The sequence below is a fragment of the Malus sylvestris genome, chromosome 13 (genome assembly GCF_916048215.2).
Source record: "Malus sylvestris chromosome 13, drMalSylv7.2, whole genome shotgun sequence".
NCBI classification, from domain to species: domain Eukaryota; kingdom Viridiplantae; phylum Streptophyta; class Magnoliopsida; order Rosales; family Rosaceae; genus Malus; species Malus sylvestris.
In genome coordinates, this window is record NC_062272.1 from 9050515 (window position 1) to 9068380 (window position 17866).

Here is a 17866-nt window from a genome sequence, read left to right on the forward strand (position 1 = left end):
CATGAGAAGATGATACAAATTGTCCTGAACTTCCATAATATATGTATGATTCATGAGAAAGCATTTGTTCACGGTTCCCCTTGTACAAAATTCCTTGGGCCATGTCTTCAGTTGTACGCGAGCCCATCTGATCAGTCATTGCTTTAAATTAACTAAACATTTGCAAAAGCAGAACCTAAAAGTAGAAAATGCACTACCACAAATTAATTTAAAATGAGACTATAATCCATTCAATCAAAATTGGCTTCTTAGCTAAATTGGTGTTTGAGATTGGCATAACTCCTCACTTTGGTCCTTGACAATGAAAATCGATAGGGATGGTCCCTGAGTTGGTCTTACCGCAAATCATTTTGGTCATTCTATGAAAAATTTGCGAATATTCTCGTTAAGTGGAGTTGATTTAACAAAAATACCCTTTAAAAGGTGATCACGCGATCGTTCATGTAACAATTTAACGAGCATATTGACATATTTTTTACGGAATGACTAAAATGATTTAGGTTGGACAAACTCAAAGACCATTTCTATTGATTTTCAAAACCCTAAAAATAATTAACAAAAAAATAAGAGGGAAAATTATGTCATACAATGATACAACAATGTATGTTATACATAAACTCTTGCAACCGTTAAATGTTACAGTTTCACAGTATCTCCTAAGAGTATGGAATGATAACTATCGTGGGAGTGTACTGTTTACGTACAAAAATTCATTCACAAGGGGAGAAATTAAGGCACGGGGTGTGTCTCGTGGATAAGAAACATGCAGCCGCAAGGGCCACAACGTTGGAAGTCTATGAAACCTACCGAACACAGAATCGTCGCGACGAAATTGGAACGCTCGCATCCCATCCGGTCCTGCTGAAGAAGAATATATTTTTCCTACGTTTGAAGTTTCAAAGCACTCGACCAATGAAACGACCCCACAGAAAAAAGAAACAGATCAGAGAAACATTAAAGTCAAGCTTTAATCTTGACAAGATTATATTTGAAAAATCATTTAACTAGATGCATATGAGTGATCGTAGTTGTGACCTTAATAACTCATCGACCGTCGTATTAGCTTCTCAATAACTATGACTTTCAAGATTAGTAGTCTTTACGGAATTGCTTGGATAAGAACTTCTAATCCTCCTTCGATATTTATTAAAGTTAACAAAACGCATTCGTATTGTTCAGTGTAAAATATCTCAAAGAGCAATAATTTTTACCCAATGACACAAAAGTGTAACCAACGGAGAACGAACCTGCTATAATATAAAATTGTATTATTTAAAATACATGATATGGTTGAAAATTCATTTTTAGCACACTTGTTCTATTTGTGTAGGTGAATAATTGCGGACAAAATTGCTAGGTAAAGCCATAAGATCGACGATAAATTTTTTAGTGTACTGGAAATACGACACGATACACCAAGTGTCATAAAATAAATAGTTACAGTTTTTTTCTTCTAGCATCCAATCATTTGTTTTACAACACTTGTTATATCAGGCCATATTTTTTACACACTGAAAAATCTCTCTCGACATGCATAAACACAATACATCATGGATGAAGTGTGGTGAATTAACATATAATATGTTGATGTGAAGAGTCACCTTTCCTACAAAACTAAATAAATAACAATTAATCTGCATAACATAATTAAACATCATAAACTTTTTATAATTTACTTTTTCAAAAACTATAATCCGATGAGGAATTTGAACACGATGAGCTTGTCTTATTTGACACTTGACAATTGACATGTGCACTCATCACTTCTCTTCCACTTTGTTTGTTTGTACACGTACACCTAGCAAACTAGAGCTAGCCTAGCCTAGTACCCACACCAACACTTTTTTCTTTTATTGTTCATGTACGTAATACAAAACCTTTTTGTTTTGAAACCTGCAAATCTGCAATGCACACCCCTGCAAAACAAAATGTACGTTTACATGGTGAACAGAAGAAATATACAATTCAAATTCGTTCGACCCAAATCAACTGTAGCTAGAAAGTTAGGGTTTATAGCTGCGAGCTCAACCTCTTGGAAAGAAAAAAAAAAAGAAAAGAAAAGGTGTTTATTATGTGATTAATCTATATATGTCTGAGCCAGTTGACCATGTAGATATATAAAGGTTGATGAATGATGATGAGGCATATGAGCCATCTTGTCAAGATCTTAGTAGTGGAATTACAAGACGAATGATCGATGTAAGAAAAGCTAAGAGAATAGGACTCTCTTAAAAGTGAGATTTATTGTTACTTTATGTATTTTTGTATAATGATGTATAATATTGACATAAAAATTAACGTTAAATTGTGAGACAGTAGAGATATCATAAAGAATCTCATTTTGAGATAATCTCCTTATTATTTCTAAAAGGTAATTATTGTTCTCTCTCACTTTTTCCTCTCTCCATTGTAGGTGCGGAGGCATTGAATCATCGATCATCAGGTAGCAAGAAGACTCAATTTCCCATTACAAAGTAACTGTTTCAGTACTTTTCATCAATAATCAAACGTCCACGTGACCTAACCACGACAATGCAACCCATCCCCAAAAGAAATTTCATTGTTATGATAGCCGGTTGTAAAATAATACAGTAATTAGAGAACAATCAAACGGGGATTAGTTTAATGAAATATTTAACTAGTCAGGCCAAATGTGGATTAGTAAAAGAAGGTGGTGGTGATGATGGCGGTAATAGAAATATGAGAAGAGAGAATACATGTTGAGGGTTTTCCAGGGGCCCACAGGAGAGCCCCCCACGAAGTCCGGCTTTGCACGCGCAGTCAGGAGGTGGGGACCCAGGAACAGGCCCACGCCTCAGTCCATGCAAAAGGGAGAACAAAAAAAATCAGAAAAGAGAGAGAGAGAGCGAGCGTGGAATTTTATGGCCCAGGCAGCCCTTGTCTTGTCGGGAATTTCGAAGGGCTATCGCTGTTATCGTGAACCTGCACGCACCCCATACCATAACAAATAGAAAGCGCTCTCTCTCTCTCTCTCTCTACACACATAGATAGAGGTATCATGCATGCGCATGCATGGCGTTGGCTGCCAATTGATTATGAATTATCATGCTTCTTCTTCTCCTCTCAGCTTTCTTGCCCTTCCAAGTTTATTAACCAACCTACCTTACAAGTTACAAGATAGCTCAACTTTAACCCTAAACAACATATATTTATATATAGAGAGAGATAGAGAGACAGAGACAGAGACAGAGACAGAGACGGGTACTATGCTATGCTGCCAAGGGAATCTGCTGCATAGAATAGGTTAGCTTTAAGCATGCTAACGACTCCATGCCTTGCTTCACATATGTTACTCCTTACGAGTTAACAGCAATTGGCCATTGATTTCCAACTTACTTTCTTTTCCATCTGAATATCGATACATACCACCCAAAAACAATAAAAAGAAGGGAACTTTAAAAAAAAAACTTCTGGTACTGTTCACTTTAATGAAAAATCATATTTTTAAACTAAAAAGTCAATCCCAATACTATTCACTTTACTTTTTATTTTGTTCTTATCGTTAAAACTCAAAGTTTTAAAGCTATTTTCATTAGTTTTCCTAACCTAAAAAATTGCAAGGAATCATATATATATATATATATCAATAACACACACACACACATATATAACTTCTTCCAATTGAAAAAAGGAGAGATTTTATTCAATAGCATTTTACTTTATATTCCAAGTATTGAAATATTAATATATATATATATATATGATATATACTAATCTAAGGGACAATTTTTGCTAAAAAGTCTGCAAGTTATTGTTCTTTCTTAATATATGGTATATGCTTGTGTAAAAATTGAAATAATTTTTTGGTATACCAGTATCCTTATCCTTTCTAAAGTATTATTGTATGTTTAATATCAATGAACAAAGGGTATCTAAAACTAACAATAAAATATAAATTTTGATTACAAAATGCATAATTTGAGTAAATAATTACAAAAATACAGAACTTTTGGAAAAAAAATTCGAAACACCTCAGAAAAATATGGATCATAAATTTGGAATTATCGGAAAATGCATTCCAGTTTTTCGAAAAATATTCTGATTTTGAAGTTTTACTTTCGGAAGATAGAAGATGGAGAAGTCATGCAGAAACTTCTCTCTCTCAATCCTACCGTTTTTATATAGATTAGGAGGGATACATTTTTTTCATAATTTATCCATTTTCTACTTTCATTTAGAAAAAAAATATGCAAGTTCATATCCAGATTTACATTCAACATTCAATTTAATGAATTGTCCAAACCAAGTCAATCCTAAACATCAAACGATATGGTGAGGGAGAAAATATGGGCCCTCTCTCTTAATGTTACATGAAAGCAACAAAGCAAGACTTAGTTCAGGTACATATACAAATATTTTTTATGGTATTCTGGAGTATGAGATACTTGAATCTTTTAACTGTTAAATTTTTGTTTAAAATTTTAAAATTTAAGGATTAAAACACCCGAAGAAAATGCCTTGATGTTTTAAGGAAACCAGTAATTATAGCATGCAAGTTGTTAACCATATATAATAAAGTTGGAGCTATGCATGTAAATCATCATCATTGGAGCTATATTAAAATTTGGTGGTGGTGGAATTGGAGTGTCCAATAATTGTTAAATTGTTTTGGTTTTTGGAAATTTTTTTGTCCACAGTTTGTATTTTGCGGATGTATTAATGAAATTCTGTTTCAATACGTTACGTTGTCTTCGCAAAAGATGAGCTGGCTAGCAGCCATGAAAGGTACCATCATCAAATATGAGTGAGAGAAAATGAAAGAAAAAAGGTTTGATTGCCTTCCAAGGTCATCAATTGGCATGCAAAAGTGGTAAACAATTAAAAGTTCATAGTTTTTTAATAGGGATACTTTGGATGTGGTCCCTAATTTTTAACATTCTTTGGCTAAAACCTTACTGGTATTCAAAGTTTGATCAAAGTCCCTTGACTTTGTACATCTCATTATATTACAATTAATATTTATAGTTTTATAGTTTTGACATTAATTGTTTGATATTTTATGAGATTTATAATCCTATAAATTTAAAATCCCTAATTATAATACTATTAGAAACAGTTACAATAAAAAAATTCAAATATTCTGATTGAATAAATGGATAAAAACTATGTAAAAATAAGAAATAATAAATGGCAAAAGAATGTATCCATAGTGTTAAAAAAAATTGGTATATTTTACAAAAAAAATTGGTACATTTCACATATAACAAAGTGGTACATTAATAAAGAAGAATGGGTACATTATAAATAAATTATGGTACAGATAAAAGATTAAAAAATTATGAGTACAAATGAATTTTTAAAAAATATAGGCACTAAAAGAAATTAGTACATGGGTACAAAATAAAACTAAAAATAAAATACTACAAATTTAAAAAAATGTTGCAAATTAAAAGTGGGTACAAACTAAAAATATAAATATATGATACAAAGTTTTGGCATAAAACATAAATATACCATATGTAATTTTTCTATCATTGATTAAATATACAATGTCACGTGACAGTATACACATGGGTACAAACACAAATAAAACTTTAAAAAATATGGGCACAAAAATAAACTAATATATGGGTACAAATTAAAAATGAAAACAAATTTGGAACAAATTAAAAATAGGTACAAACTAAAAATGAAAATATATGATAAAAAAATTTAGCCATAAATATAAATAGGCTTTTTTTATTAGCACCCCACATATTGTTGAATGCACCCCACAAAAAATGTAATATTAAATTACTTATTTATTCTACTATGCATTGACAATTTCAACCTTATTAAGTTTTAAAAAAAATAAGAAATTTCCAAATACACCCCACATCACTTTTAATATATTATTTATCTTCTTCAATTATCAAAACCATCACACCCTCCATTGTTGAACCAAATCCTAACTAATAATGAAATTACAAACGCATATAAAGATAATTTTTAATTGAAAAAATAAATGTGGGGTGTATTAAGTATGTGGGGTTTATTCAACAATTTGTGGGGTGTTAATATAATAAGACTATAAATATACTAATTGTAACATTTTTAACACTAAAGGAATATATTTAAAAATAAAAATATTTTATTATTCAAATAATTAATGATGTTACTAATATCCAAGGACCTTTATCAAAAATTGAAAATGAATAGGATTTTAATCAATGAAATAGCAAAAAGAAAGATATGAACCTAATTTCTCCTTTTTAGTATTACACGCAAAAGTGGCAAAAAGTTTAAATGTTCATCATTTTTATATATTACATGCAAGAGTGTCCATTCATGTATATAGTACCTATACCTTAATTACCATAAAAACGCTTATATTGCATGAACCCTACGTTTTAAGTTAGAATCTAAAGCAATCAACATAATTAAAATTCACAATACAACATTTACATTGTCGCAAAGTAATATGTTCTCAACCGGAAAATATAATTTTTTTGGAGTCACTGACACACCTCGACTTGGGAAGGTCAAAGCATGTTGGCCGTCACCGTGAGGTGACGTAACCATAAGGGTAAGTGATGTAAAAAATGAGTAAATTTAAAACTAATTAGAACTAATTATACTAAATAGTGAAAGAGTGCGCAATCGTGGGGAGAACCCACTACAATTATTCAGACCGTAATAGATAGTGAGACTACAGAAGAGTAGGCAAAGTAACTAAAGTACACTTATTACATAACAGTAATCAGTTCGTACGTCTAAACATAAGAGAATGTCAGAATTGCTAGGATTCCTCGAGTGCCACAAAGAGTATAGCTATCTAGGTCCTGGAGGAGCGAAAAACAAAGTTGAGTGGGTCAACAAAACAATGCTTATACGAAATCCTTTATTTTCGAATATACTAACCCCTCACCGTAAAACAAGTATAGTTTCCTTAAAACATACTACGTAGGTACGTAAACTATAAATCAACAATATTATAACTATATTATAACCAGAAATATGCCAAGTCATGATGTATCAAATGCTACCATAATATAATCATGTGATAATCAAGTATAGCTAAGTGCTCATCCATCTAAGCTGACACACGAGTTCGAACAAATAATTTCTAACACGAACAGGACTGGGTGTAATCAATATGCTCTAGTACTACGATCACGTGAAGGCTGGTGCAGAAGCACGATCACATACAAGTTGGATTGCCTATCTACCCGATAGGACTGGCACCTAACTTGGATCTAAGGAGAGTGAACAGTGCGATGTGAACATACACGTGAAGGACTAGCCATGTTGGCCCTGTTGGCCCTGGGGCGAGTACTAACACCAGCGCAGCAAGATGAGCATGTACAAATATATATTAATGTCATGACAGTAATATCCTAACCATATAGCATCATTTATCACAATTATATAGCAGTTCTCAATTATTTGGTAATATATACGTAAAGTGATGTATTTATGCAATTTTGGAAACTATAAATACGTATAGATATAAAATAAATTGCCCACTCACAAGTACGTCGTTGGGTCGTAGCTCCCGAGCCTAGCTTGGCCTCAAACGTCCTTGGGATACGTTCCCCCTATATGTGAAATAACTAATTTCGAATTAATTAAAGCACATATACATAAACCTAAATAAAATCTTCATAGTTTGCTCAAACCTAGGGTTTAAATATACCATCGTAACCTATTCGACGTCACAAACATCCCCAAATTTTTAAAATATTTTTTGGACGGCTCACGCGCCCCCACGCGCAGGCCAGTGCCGCCAGCTAGCTTGATGCCGTCAGGAATATTCCGTCTCCTTCTCAGGTTGTCCTCGTCGTCGTCGTTGTCCGCTGCCGTTTGCAACTTGACTTTTCACTAGTTTTCTGGAAATTTTTCAAACTCACTATTCTTTTTCATTTCTCAACCATTTTTGACGTACTTTATATGGATTTGAAGCTAGTGAAGTGTAGAATCGCGTTATACCTGTTTGGAGTCCAATAAGTGGACGAAGGTCGCCAGAAAACGCCTCGAAAGTTCCAGCCAAAAGTGAGCTCCTCGAAACTCGGTTGTTTCGATGGCCAAGCTTCTTAAAAAATGTCCTAGAGGCCTCGGGGAGTTGTGGGAAGGTCTCCTCTACCTTTAAAACTCCTTAACTTGGCCTGAAATCTGATGAACTCAGGTCACTGAGTTCGAATCTCACGAGTTCGACGTTGAAAACTCGTCCATTCCGGGGTTCAAGGACATGGTTGTGATCGTGAAGATGAGAGGAGTACAATGGGGTAGTTTTTGGGTTCAATCTGAGAGGTTTAGGGTTCGTTCAAGGGATTTGCAGAGAGAGAGAGAGTATACCGGAGAGAGAGAAGGAAGAGAGAGAGTCCCTTTTCTCTTTTTTCTAATTGGTTGATAGAAATGAGGGAATGGATGGGATTGGTGGAGTGCACGGGATGGTCTAAATAGAAGGCTAGGGATAGAGTTTTCATTTTGTACATAAAATGGTATCGAAAATCTATCCAAAATAGTGTTTTCACACTGATAAAAATTTACATGCACTCGTAACAACGTGTACAATTTAAATGCAATAGCAAGAAATAAAATAAAAGCGATATGAATACGTCCACTTCACTTGCCAACAAGGACATAATAGTCAATACACATACTCGGAAAGAAATTACATAGGAAAATTAGGGACGGGTCGTCACAGTCTGTGTGCCATATCTAGCTCTTGTGACTACTAGTTATATCAAAGACAGAATCATAATTTTAAAGTGGAATCCGTTGAATTACTCTTTTTCTTTCTCATGGACAAAAAAATATACGGTCATACAAAATATTCTTCCTCATAAACAACACCAAGATAAGTATCAATTTTGAAAAGAGAAGTGAAAACTTAAGATGGCAAATGTAATTTAGCTTTTTGCATACATTCTTATCTTGTTCTTTTATACCCATCTCTTCTGATAAAGTAGTTGTCCATTTTTATAAAAAATAATTGGAGATGACCTAATAGTTGGGTAAATTTCTTGGATGTAGTTGAATAAAAATGTACATTTTGAAGGGAAAAGCATACTAAATTGTAATATAATCCACTAACTAATTAACATGTTTTAAGAAGAGGTTAACAAGCTAGCTAACCTGACTCAGACCCATTTGGAAAGTTACAAAAAAAAGGGGAAAAGGAAGTGAGAAACAAAAAGCACAAAAGGTGATCTCCAAGTCAATTTGAGAGTAATTGCAAGTACCCTTTTGGTAGTAAAACTAATAATCGCACAGACGGAAGTAAAACAATGATAAAAGGGAAGAAAGTTGGTAGGTTTGTAAAGAAAGCTTTATCTCTGAAAACCAGCAAGCCAAGAAAATGTATAAAAATCAAGGACTACGAAAAAGAGTTGGAAAATGATGAGGTTTGTAGTAATCATGGTGAGTGGGAAGCAGTGAAGAAGAAAAAAGGAATAGAAAAGAATGGAATATTTAGGGTTTGGTGACATGCATAGAGCTGGCGCATTTCGTTGCTTCTGTCAATCTTTGGTTTATAATTACTTACTGCTAAGTACTCTCTTTTCATTCGTAATTTCCCATGCATATATGCTTTTGATCAAATTGCCAAGCGTGCCTGCTGTGCTCGCTGCTCTCATGTATGAAAAAACAAGACCTCTGTTTCTTGAGCTAGTCAGCCTGCAGCCCCAGCAATCCTTTACCGATTTCACGTAAATAGTACTACACCATATATACGTAGTACTACTACTGCCCCATCATTTTAAATTTAGCTCATAATTATTATCTTTAGGATTTAGGGTTTAAGCACGGTGAACACTTACATGTGAATCAGGAAATTTATTAAACCGAGTAAAATTCATTGGAGTAGATTAACTTCTTGATTAACAAGTGATTATGCATAGATTAGTCCATAAAGTGGGGAACGGATTATATTTATTCAAATTAATTAAAAGGGTGCGCCCCATTTACCAAAAAATGGGGTGGGCAGATAACGGTTTTTAAATATTCAAAGATATTAATGTTCTGTAGACGCGAGCGAGAAGCTTTTCTTGCACTTAAAAGGCTGCGTTTGGTACGTGGGACGGGACGGGACAAAATGGGACGAGGCGTTCCGTTTCGCGTTTGGTACGTCAAAAATAGGTGGAACACGTTGTTCCACGGGACAGAAATTGGGTGTTTTTGCGTCCCGCCTCCCCCCTGGAACGAGTTGTTCCACGTATGTGGAACACAAAAATTCCATTGTCTACCCTCCCTCTCTCTCCCGTAGCTTCGTTACCCTCCCTCTCTCATGTAGCCTCCTCCTCCACCACAAACCCAGCAACCCAAATGCTTCGTTACCCAAACGTAGCTTCGTTACCCAGCAACCCAGATGAATTAGAGCTTGATTTCGGGCTTTCCAGGCTGAGTCGGAGACTAATCCATCGAAATACCAGCGAAACAGACCGAAACGCACTTCCTTCTAGGGAAAAACTTGGCGTTTGCGCTGGCCGGAACGACGCGGCGTTTGCGAAGTGCAGGGAAATCATAGTTTGATGCAGCTCAGTCCACACTCGCCTCCCTTAGCCTTTTCATATCATTGGTTTTAAATTGGGGAAAAATAATTTGATTTACTGGCATTGAAGAGAAAGATAATGAAATGAAGAGAAAGTATGGGTTTGATTTTTACTGGGAGATTTGAGCATGCGGGAGAGAGAGAGAGTCAAATGGAAGAAGAGAAAGCAGAGAAACGGGAGAGAGAGAGAGTCAAATAAAAAGGGTAAGTTAGTCATTTAATCTAGTTTCGTTCTGTTCCATCTTGTCAGTACCAAACATGACATGAATCTTTGTTCCGTTCCGTCCTGTCCTGTCCCGTCCCGTCCCGTCTACGTACCAAACGCTACCAAAGGGAACATGCAATGCAAAGTGGTAACCCAAGACGAAGGAATTTATAGAAAGTTGGCCCCCTTTTCACTTTGAAGAAATGCTAAGGAGAATTTCTCAAAGTGAGATTTTTTATGAATTTTCTGACACCTTACAGTTTTATGTTAATTCTCGTGCTAACATTACGTTATACAAAAAATATGAAGTGACAAAATTTTTATAGGAAGTCCCACTTTTAAGTGAATCTTCTTATTAGCATTTCTCCACTAGATCACCCCCACAGGCCACTATGTGAGAGAGATCGAGGCGCCTAAGCCAAGACAAAAGCTATCCAACAAGTCTACAAAAGACATCTCTCCTTGATCGCTCACATATATAATATCTTTTTTCTATTTTTATTTTCCACCAACAAAGTAGACAAACCCAAACCCTACGTTCCTTTTCTCTCTAAGAACAGTCCCTGTTACAAGATTGTAAAAGAAATAAAGTATGTCATATGCTATATTGTTCATTCCCTTCTTTGTGTGATGAGTTTTATGGGGAGAGACAGAGATCACTCTACCTATTGTCACACTATGACCTAATATTAAAAGTTTGCCCAATACTTGGAGAACTGAATTGCCCACCAAGCAAGCAATACACGGAGGGAAGGACAGAAATTTGATCTACTGCTACATAATTGTTTCATGAGAACCTTAGAGCAATATTCTTTGGACAATCAAGTTGGTTCTTACTTTACGTTTGATATCCTAATTACTTTACGTTTGACATCCTAATTAATCAACTCTTAACTTCTGACCCCGCCCCCCCACAAAAAAAATCAACTCTTAACTTGATTATTTGTACGGTCATCACCAGTCGGGAGTACTATTATACATGGTGTCATCTCCATCAATGAACGTGTATGAATGATGGCTCGTATATATCGGGTGATAGAGTACAGTACAAAAATCCAAACTAAAGTCTTCACTCCTCATGATCGATGTTCTGTTTTGGGTTAGCTCCAATGTACAGTCCATGAAGGGTTTATATAGCTCCTGTGGAGGATAAATTTTTGTACGTCTACAAAACTGTTAGAAAATGAATCTCGTAAAGCCTCAACTTTCTTTATGGTATCAAAGCCAGGTTATCCTGTATGTGAAGTTCAATAATCACACGTGCTCCACGGCAAGCTGTTTTGTTGTTCACATGTTAGACTTGAAAATGTGAGAGAGCATGTTGAGAATGAATCTTACCGATGAAAGGAGAAACCTTACATAGTCTTATAATTAAGTTTGGTTGCTCTTTATATTGTCAATTTACTTTACGACATATGATAAATTTCAATTTGTATTCCCATTAAGGTTGTTCACCAAACAATATGGAATCAAAATAAGAATCCTACTGATTCCATGTAGGAGAAAGGAATTCAGAATTCCTTATCTTTACCCGTTAAATAATAAAAACTGTCTGTAGAAATTAAATATTTTATTTATTTTAGAAACAATGGCCTTCCATAGCATATTTAAAACATATATGTTGATTTTAAAAGCTGATTTATTTAAAAGTGGAATTGAACTCTAATAAATATTTGTCTTTACACTTGAAGTTCTGTGTTTGACAAACGTTTCCCCCTCCCCCATTATAGAATGTTAAAAAAAAAAGCTTATCTAGAAACCACAACAATCTCAAACTAGGCCTTAGTAAATAACTTATACGGATTTTATATTAATCTTACTTCGATTTTATAAATATTTTTGTATGCATTTCAACTCGATTTTAATTTTGACTCTTCCTCATTTCAAATTCTTCTCAATTCAATTTCAGTTTACAAATTAATAAACGACAAATTCTTCCTTGTCGTATTAGCTCCTCCAATTGCATTTAAAAAAAAATTATGCATGTCATAAATGCAGTTGAAGATCTTGCCAAGCCCCATCACCCCAAAAATAAAAGACATAACTTTGGCCCAATTGACTTGAGAGTTGAGATCACAGACTTAATCAATTGTTTAATTATATATGATTAATGTTTTGCAAGAAAAAAAAGTATATGGTTAGGAATGTGCTATCCGCATATTCGTTTTTATTTTTCACACTCTTTTAATTAGCGATCGTCGGATCAAATAAATTAAAAAGATCAAACGACAGAAATTAAATAAAAAAATATCCACACACCCCTGTAGCTATGGCAGGCAGATGAGGAATCTGTTGACTAAACTAGACCGGGCTCTGAATTTAATTAGTAGAAGATATCATATATAGGATGGGAAGGAAGGACTTCTCACATCAAATGCATTCAAACCCAAAAGCAAAAACTAAAGCGAGGTGACTCAGAGGAAGCAGTTTGTGCCGTGCTATAAAATACCTGACAAACCCCCATATACGCCATGCACTCTTTTCTCTCTCGGTTTCATCAAACTTGAATTATCCATTCCCTTGCTCTCACAATCACATGCATGCACAGATGGGCTGACATCCAGCACTCATTACACCACATGCACATGCAGACAGACACAACCAAACATATAGTTTAAACAAGAACCCTAGCTAGTAAAATTATTGACCAATAAAAAGTAGAAAGAACCCTAAAGTATTTATTTTATAGAAAAACGAAGGAAAGAACAGAAAGAAAACCCATCATGCATGGGTGAATTAGGAGCATTCTGATGATGGCATTGATGATGCCATGATGACGAGATTAAAGCCCACCAAGTTTTTTTTTTTCCTCCCAATTTTTCAAGTAGAAACATCCAAAGCATCCAACAATTCCCAAACAATTAGTGGGGAATTGGGAAGGGAATTGAGAACGCAAAACAAAACCCAGTTCTCGCAATGGGAACAAGCACATTAGAAAGCCATCATTATTTGGTCCCCAGCCTCTTAGTACGGTATTTAATCAAAACCAATGGACTCTAATGCATGAAATGATCACATCTCTCTCTGAAGTCAGAATTGCAGAGCATCCCATGCATGATTATTACGTATTCCTCGTGCTTAATTTCTTTCATATTTCTGCACCCTTCGAAAGGCAAAAGCGATGTCTTTCAGATATTTTTCCAACTGTTTTGCCCAATAAAGTCCTGGTTCTTTCAGTACTACAAGAAAGCTTGATGTACATTATGGATACTGTCTATATGAAATGTATATATAATTAGTCAATATTATTGATTTCACACACAATTTGAGCTATAATAACAAAATCTTTAGTCCAACCCAATTGGGCAAAATTATGGATAACTCATATAAGTTGACCAAAAACAAAAACAATAGATAACTGATCTGCTATAGATTAAATCAACACTTACACATACTTAAGCAATTGATGAAATTTGTTGTGACCACTAAAACTTGTTTGAAAGTATTTTTAAAATAATTAAAACTGCTTTTAGTTCATCAAAATTGTTAATTTTGGGTTTAAAAAAGAACTCGAAGGATATATAAAGATTATGATATTTTGGTATTTTATGTTTTAAGGTTTTCTTGTAGGATAAGGATCATGGTTTCTTTTCTACTTTTTTATTAGAGTTTAAGATTCATGTCCTGTTTGTTTCAGGATTAGTTCTTTGTAAATTCACCTCTTGTTAACTTCGTAGGAAATAAGTAATGCAAGTTGTAGTCTTTTCGGGTTATGTAGCATTCTTGATAATTTTGTAGTGCTCTTTATTTTTCCATGGAATAAGATTCAAAGTTTGCAATTCCTAATTTGTCCTTTTCTCGTCTTTTGTTTTGTTTAACGCTTTAATTTCAGCAAGCACTTGCACTTACACTAAAATTTCGGTGTGCTTGTAATGGAAGCGTGTTTATTGAAATTGCTCCTAAGCATAAATGCTTCTACGGATCTTAAGGTTCAAATTAAGTAATAAACCAGAACATTAGGGGACCAGGGTTCGAATTGAAATTGCAGTCTTCTGCGAGGACTTCCATATATAGCAAGTTGAACAATATTCGAGCTAGCTTAGTGACGATGAAGGTATATCTTAATTAGAGACCATAGCCATGGTTTTGCATGCTTTATTTTATTCCGGTTTAAGATACTTTATAAATTTAACTCTCAACATTTTTGTCCATATGTCATATAATCGATCGTCCAAATTAATAAAAATGGAGGAGTCGGCGTGACGTAGGGCCGTTGAGTGCACTAGCTAGGCAATATCTTGCGGATGAATTTTGGGTAGAAAAATGTCTCTGTCAATGGCCTTTCAAGTTTCACCTTTGCTTTGCTTTCCATTCTTTTATTCGAAGCTTAAGTCATTCCATGGCCATGCACTGTCACCAGCCAGGCATGCCATCTCACCACTGCTCCCCTTTTATACATATAACCCCATAAATCAGAACCAGGATCCTCTCCTGAGCAATTCCTAGGGATCTTATGGATCCTGCAATCATGTCCGTTCATCGTATATTGTGCGGTCAGAAATCATTTAAAATTTAAATTTTAAAATTCAAATATAAATAGTACCTAACAAAAATTCACCGCACGATATAAAATTAACGGACAAGATTGTGGGATCCCTAAGATCCTAGGGAATTGCTCAGGAGAGGATCCTGATTCCATAAATCAAAGCGCATCATCACACTAGCTACTCGCCCTCTCTCTCTCTCTCTCTCTCTCTCTCTCTCTCTACACTACTCTATATCTACCTATGTACATGCACGACAACAACTTTTTCAATTGTACAAGAGTAAATTGACAAAAGTTAAGGTTTTATCGTAAATTTAATTTAAAAGATGAGAAATAGTCCAACTATAACATAATCAAAGTTTTTTTTTTTTTTTTCCGATGTGGCATTTATATTTTAGACACATATGCGTCCTCGCATGTGTTGAATTTTCAAGTTCCTTACGTGTGGTGAATTTTCAAGCCTAGCACGTGGATAACACAAATTGAATGACGTCGAGCACATGTATCCGTTAGGCTTTACACAAGGCACAACTTGCTCTAATATCAGGAAAAAAGTTGAGGTTTCATCTTAAAACCAATTGACAAAATAAAAAGTAGCCCAATTTACTTATAAGTATATACAACATTCTATCTTAATTAATACTGTCAACATAAACAGCACAAAAGGATTATTAATTATGAAATTATAACAACATTGCATCGCCATTGGAGAAACAGAGAAGGAAAATAGCAAACAATTAAAATGGGCCACGAGGGTGTAACTCTTAGTTCTTTAATGCACCGGAGATTTAGTACTTAAAATCTTGTATTTGGTTTCAAATATGCGGCAAAACATTTTCGATGTATTGAAGACATAAAACCCAGATTTTAGTCCATGGTAAAACCCTTATTAACATTTGAATTTTGTTTCCAACAATCCTCAATGCCAATATCAAAATTTTGACTCTAATATTTTCTTCTCCTTTGAAAGATTCAAATCTTAAAAATCAAACCACAACAATACAAATCTAAGAATATATATACATAATTCTTGGCATTGAAGTAGAAAATCAAAAAGCTCGGTGGCAGTGGCACCACCTTTTTAAGACTCAAATATAAGTCTTGCATTAATTAGAGATGCTCTAGGCATCGAGTAAAGTTTTGAGGCAAATGTATCATTTGATTTGATTATGCATGTATCACTTAAAGATGGCCCAAAGATTTGTTGGATACATATTTCAGTTTTTTAAAGTTTTAATATTTTGTTAAAATATAGGGAAATACAAGGGAGAAAAGAGAGATGAACAAAAGTGGATGAACTTAAGAGTTTGTTTGACAAATATTTCCGTTTTAATGTTTAGTTGTCAATTTTTTGAGAAAGAAGATGTCTAAAAACTAAACACCAAACACTTCTTAATAGGTTTTTTATCATTCTAGTTTTTCTTTCCTACATTCCCTTCATTTTTCTCTCCACTCTTCATTATTATTCTTCATTCTTCGAATTCCTATGTCTCTATCAAGACAAAATTAAAATTAAAAATTAAAAATAAAATGATGATCAAACCGCCTTAAATTACTCTGCCCACAATTACAATTACAATTACAATTACTTCATTTGAATTTTCTTTGTTCTTTTATTCATTGGTGGGGTCTTTGATTATTGGGTAGAATACAGTCTTCATGAAGATTGATATGCAAGGATTGGATGGGTATAGAGTAGTCTCATCAGCTATAGAGTAGTGCGCCATGAGCCATATCCATATATAATGATGAAAAATATATGTAGGGCGCTGGCGCTCAATTTTAATTTAAATTGCATGTTCCTTGGCATGCCATATATTTCTCTTCCCAGGGTTCAAGAGAATTCGCTGATTGACGCGTCTTTGAAAAGTCCCCTTTGTTTCAAAAACAACAGAATTATATAAAAGGGTTTCTTTGAGAGAGAGAGCATGTTGAATGGCTGGAAAGAAAAATGGTCAGCTTTTCAGAAACGATCAGGCAGCCAAGCCAACAACCACACCATATATGTGTCTAATTAAAATGTCAGTGTCTTGAAGTTTGGATCAGGATTCTCTCTCCTGAGCAAATGAAGAGGATACTTCTGATCAGATCCATCTGTCCATTCAAATTTTATCCAACGGCTATAATTATTATAATTTTTAAATGACTCTCCTGTTTTTAATCGTTAGATAAAATTTGAACGGCCCAATGAACCTGGTCAGGAGGATCCTCTCCATTTGCTCAGGAGAGGATCCTGATCCTTGAAGTTTAACCAATTAGAACTAAGCATCCTGCAAATAGAATTTGGAAAATAAATTAACTAAACCTAATTAGATGAGTTGAGAGAGAGAGAGAGAGAGAGAGAGAGAGAGAGTTACATTTGACAAATCAGTGGCCGTACAGGAGAACCGGAGAGAGGGTGGGAAGCACATGGGTTTTGGAGGGATTACATATTCTAAATTTCCTAGTTCCTACAGTTAAAGCCCACGTCGCAGTGTTTCGATTCTTGGGTTGTGGGGAAGCAAAACACCATCATAGATGCATGCCCGAGTCCCCAATGTTTATTTGTTTATAGATAATTACCTCTTACCTCTAAATATAAAACTCAGTCCTATGTGCTCTCTGTGTATTAATATCTTAATTAGGCTTGTTCAGACACAGACAGGTAATGTCATTATGCCCTGCCACTCCCCTCTTTTTCTCA

General features: G+C 34.5%; 1 long non-coding RNA gene across 2 annotated transcripts; it reads right to left on the minus strand.

Moving 5' to 3' along the window:
* Window positions 1–6555: 6555 nt before the first annotated feature.
* On the minus strand, window positions 6556–8351 carry LOC126597359 (uncharacterized). 2 transcript variants are annotated; one of them, XR_007614227.1, is made up of 4 exons: window positions 7930–8351; window positions 7637–7829; window positions 7472–7538; window positions 6556–6782 (listed from the first exon to the last, which is right to left on the minus strand). It is a non-coding gene; the product is annotated as an uncharacterized LOC126597359 (long non-coding RNA). The 2 variants fall into 2 exon arrangements; XR_007614228.1 differs by having other exon boundaries at window positions 7637–8351.
* Window positions 8352–17866: the final 9515 nt, after the last annotated feature.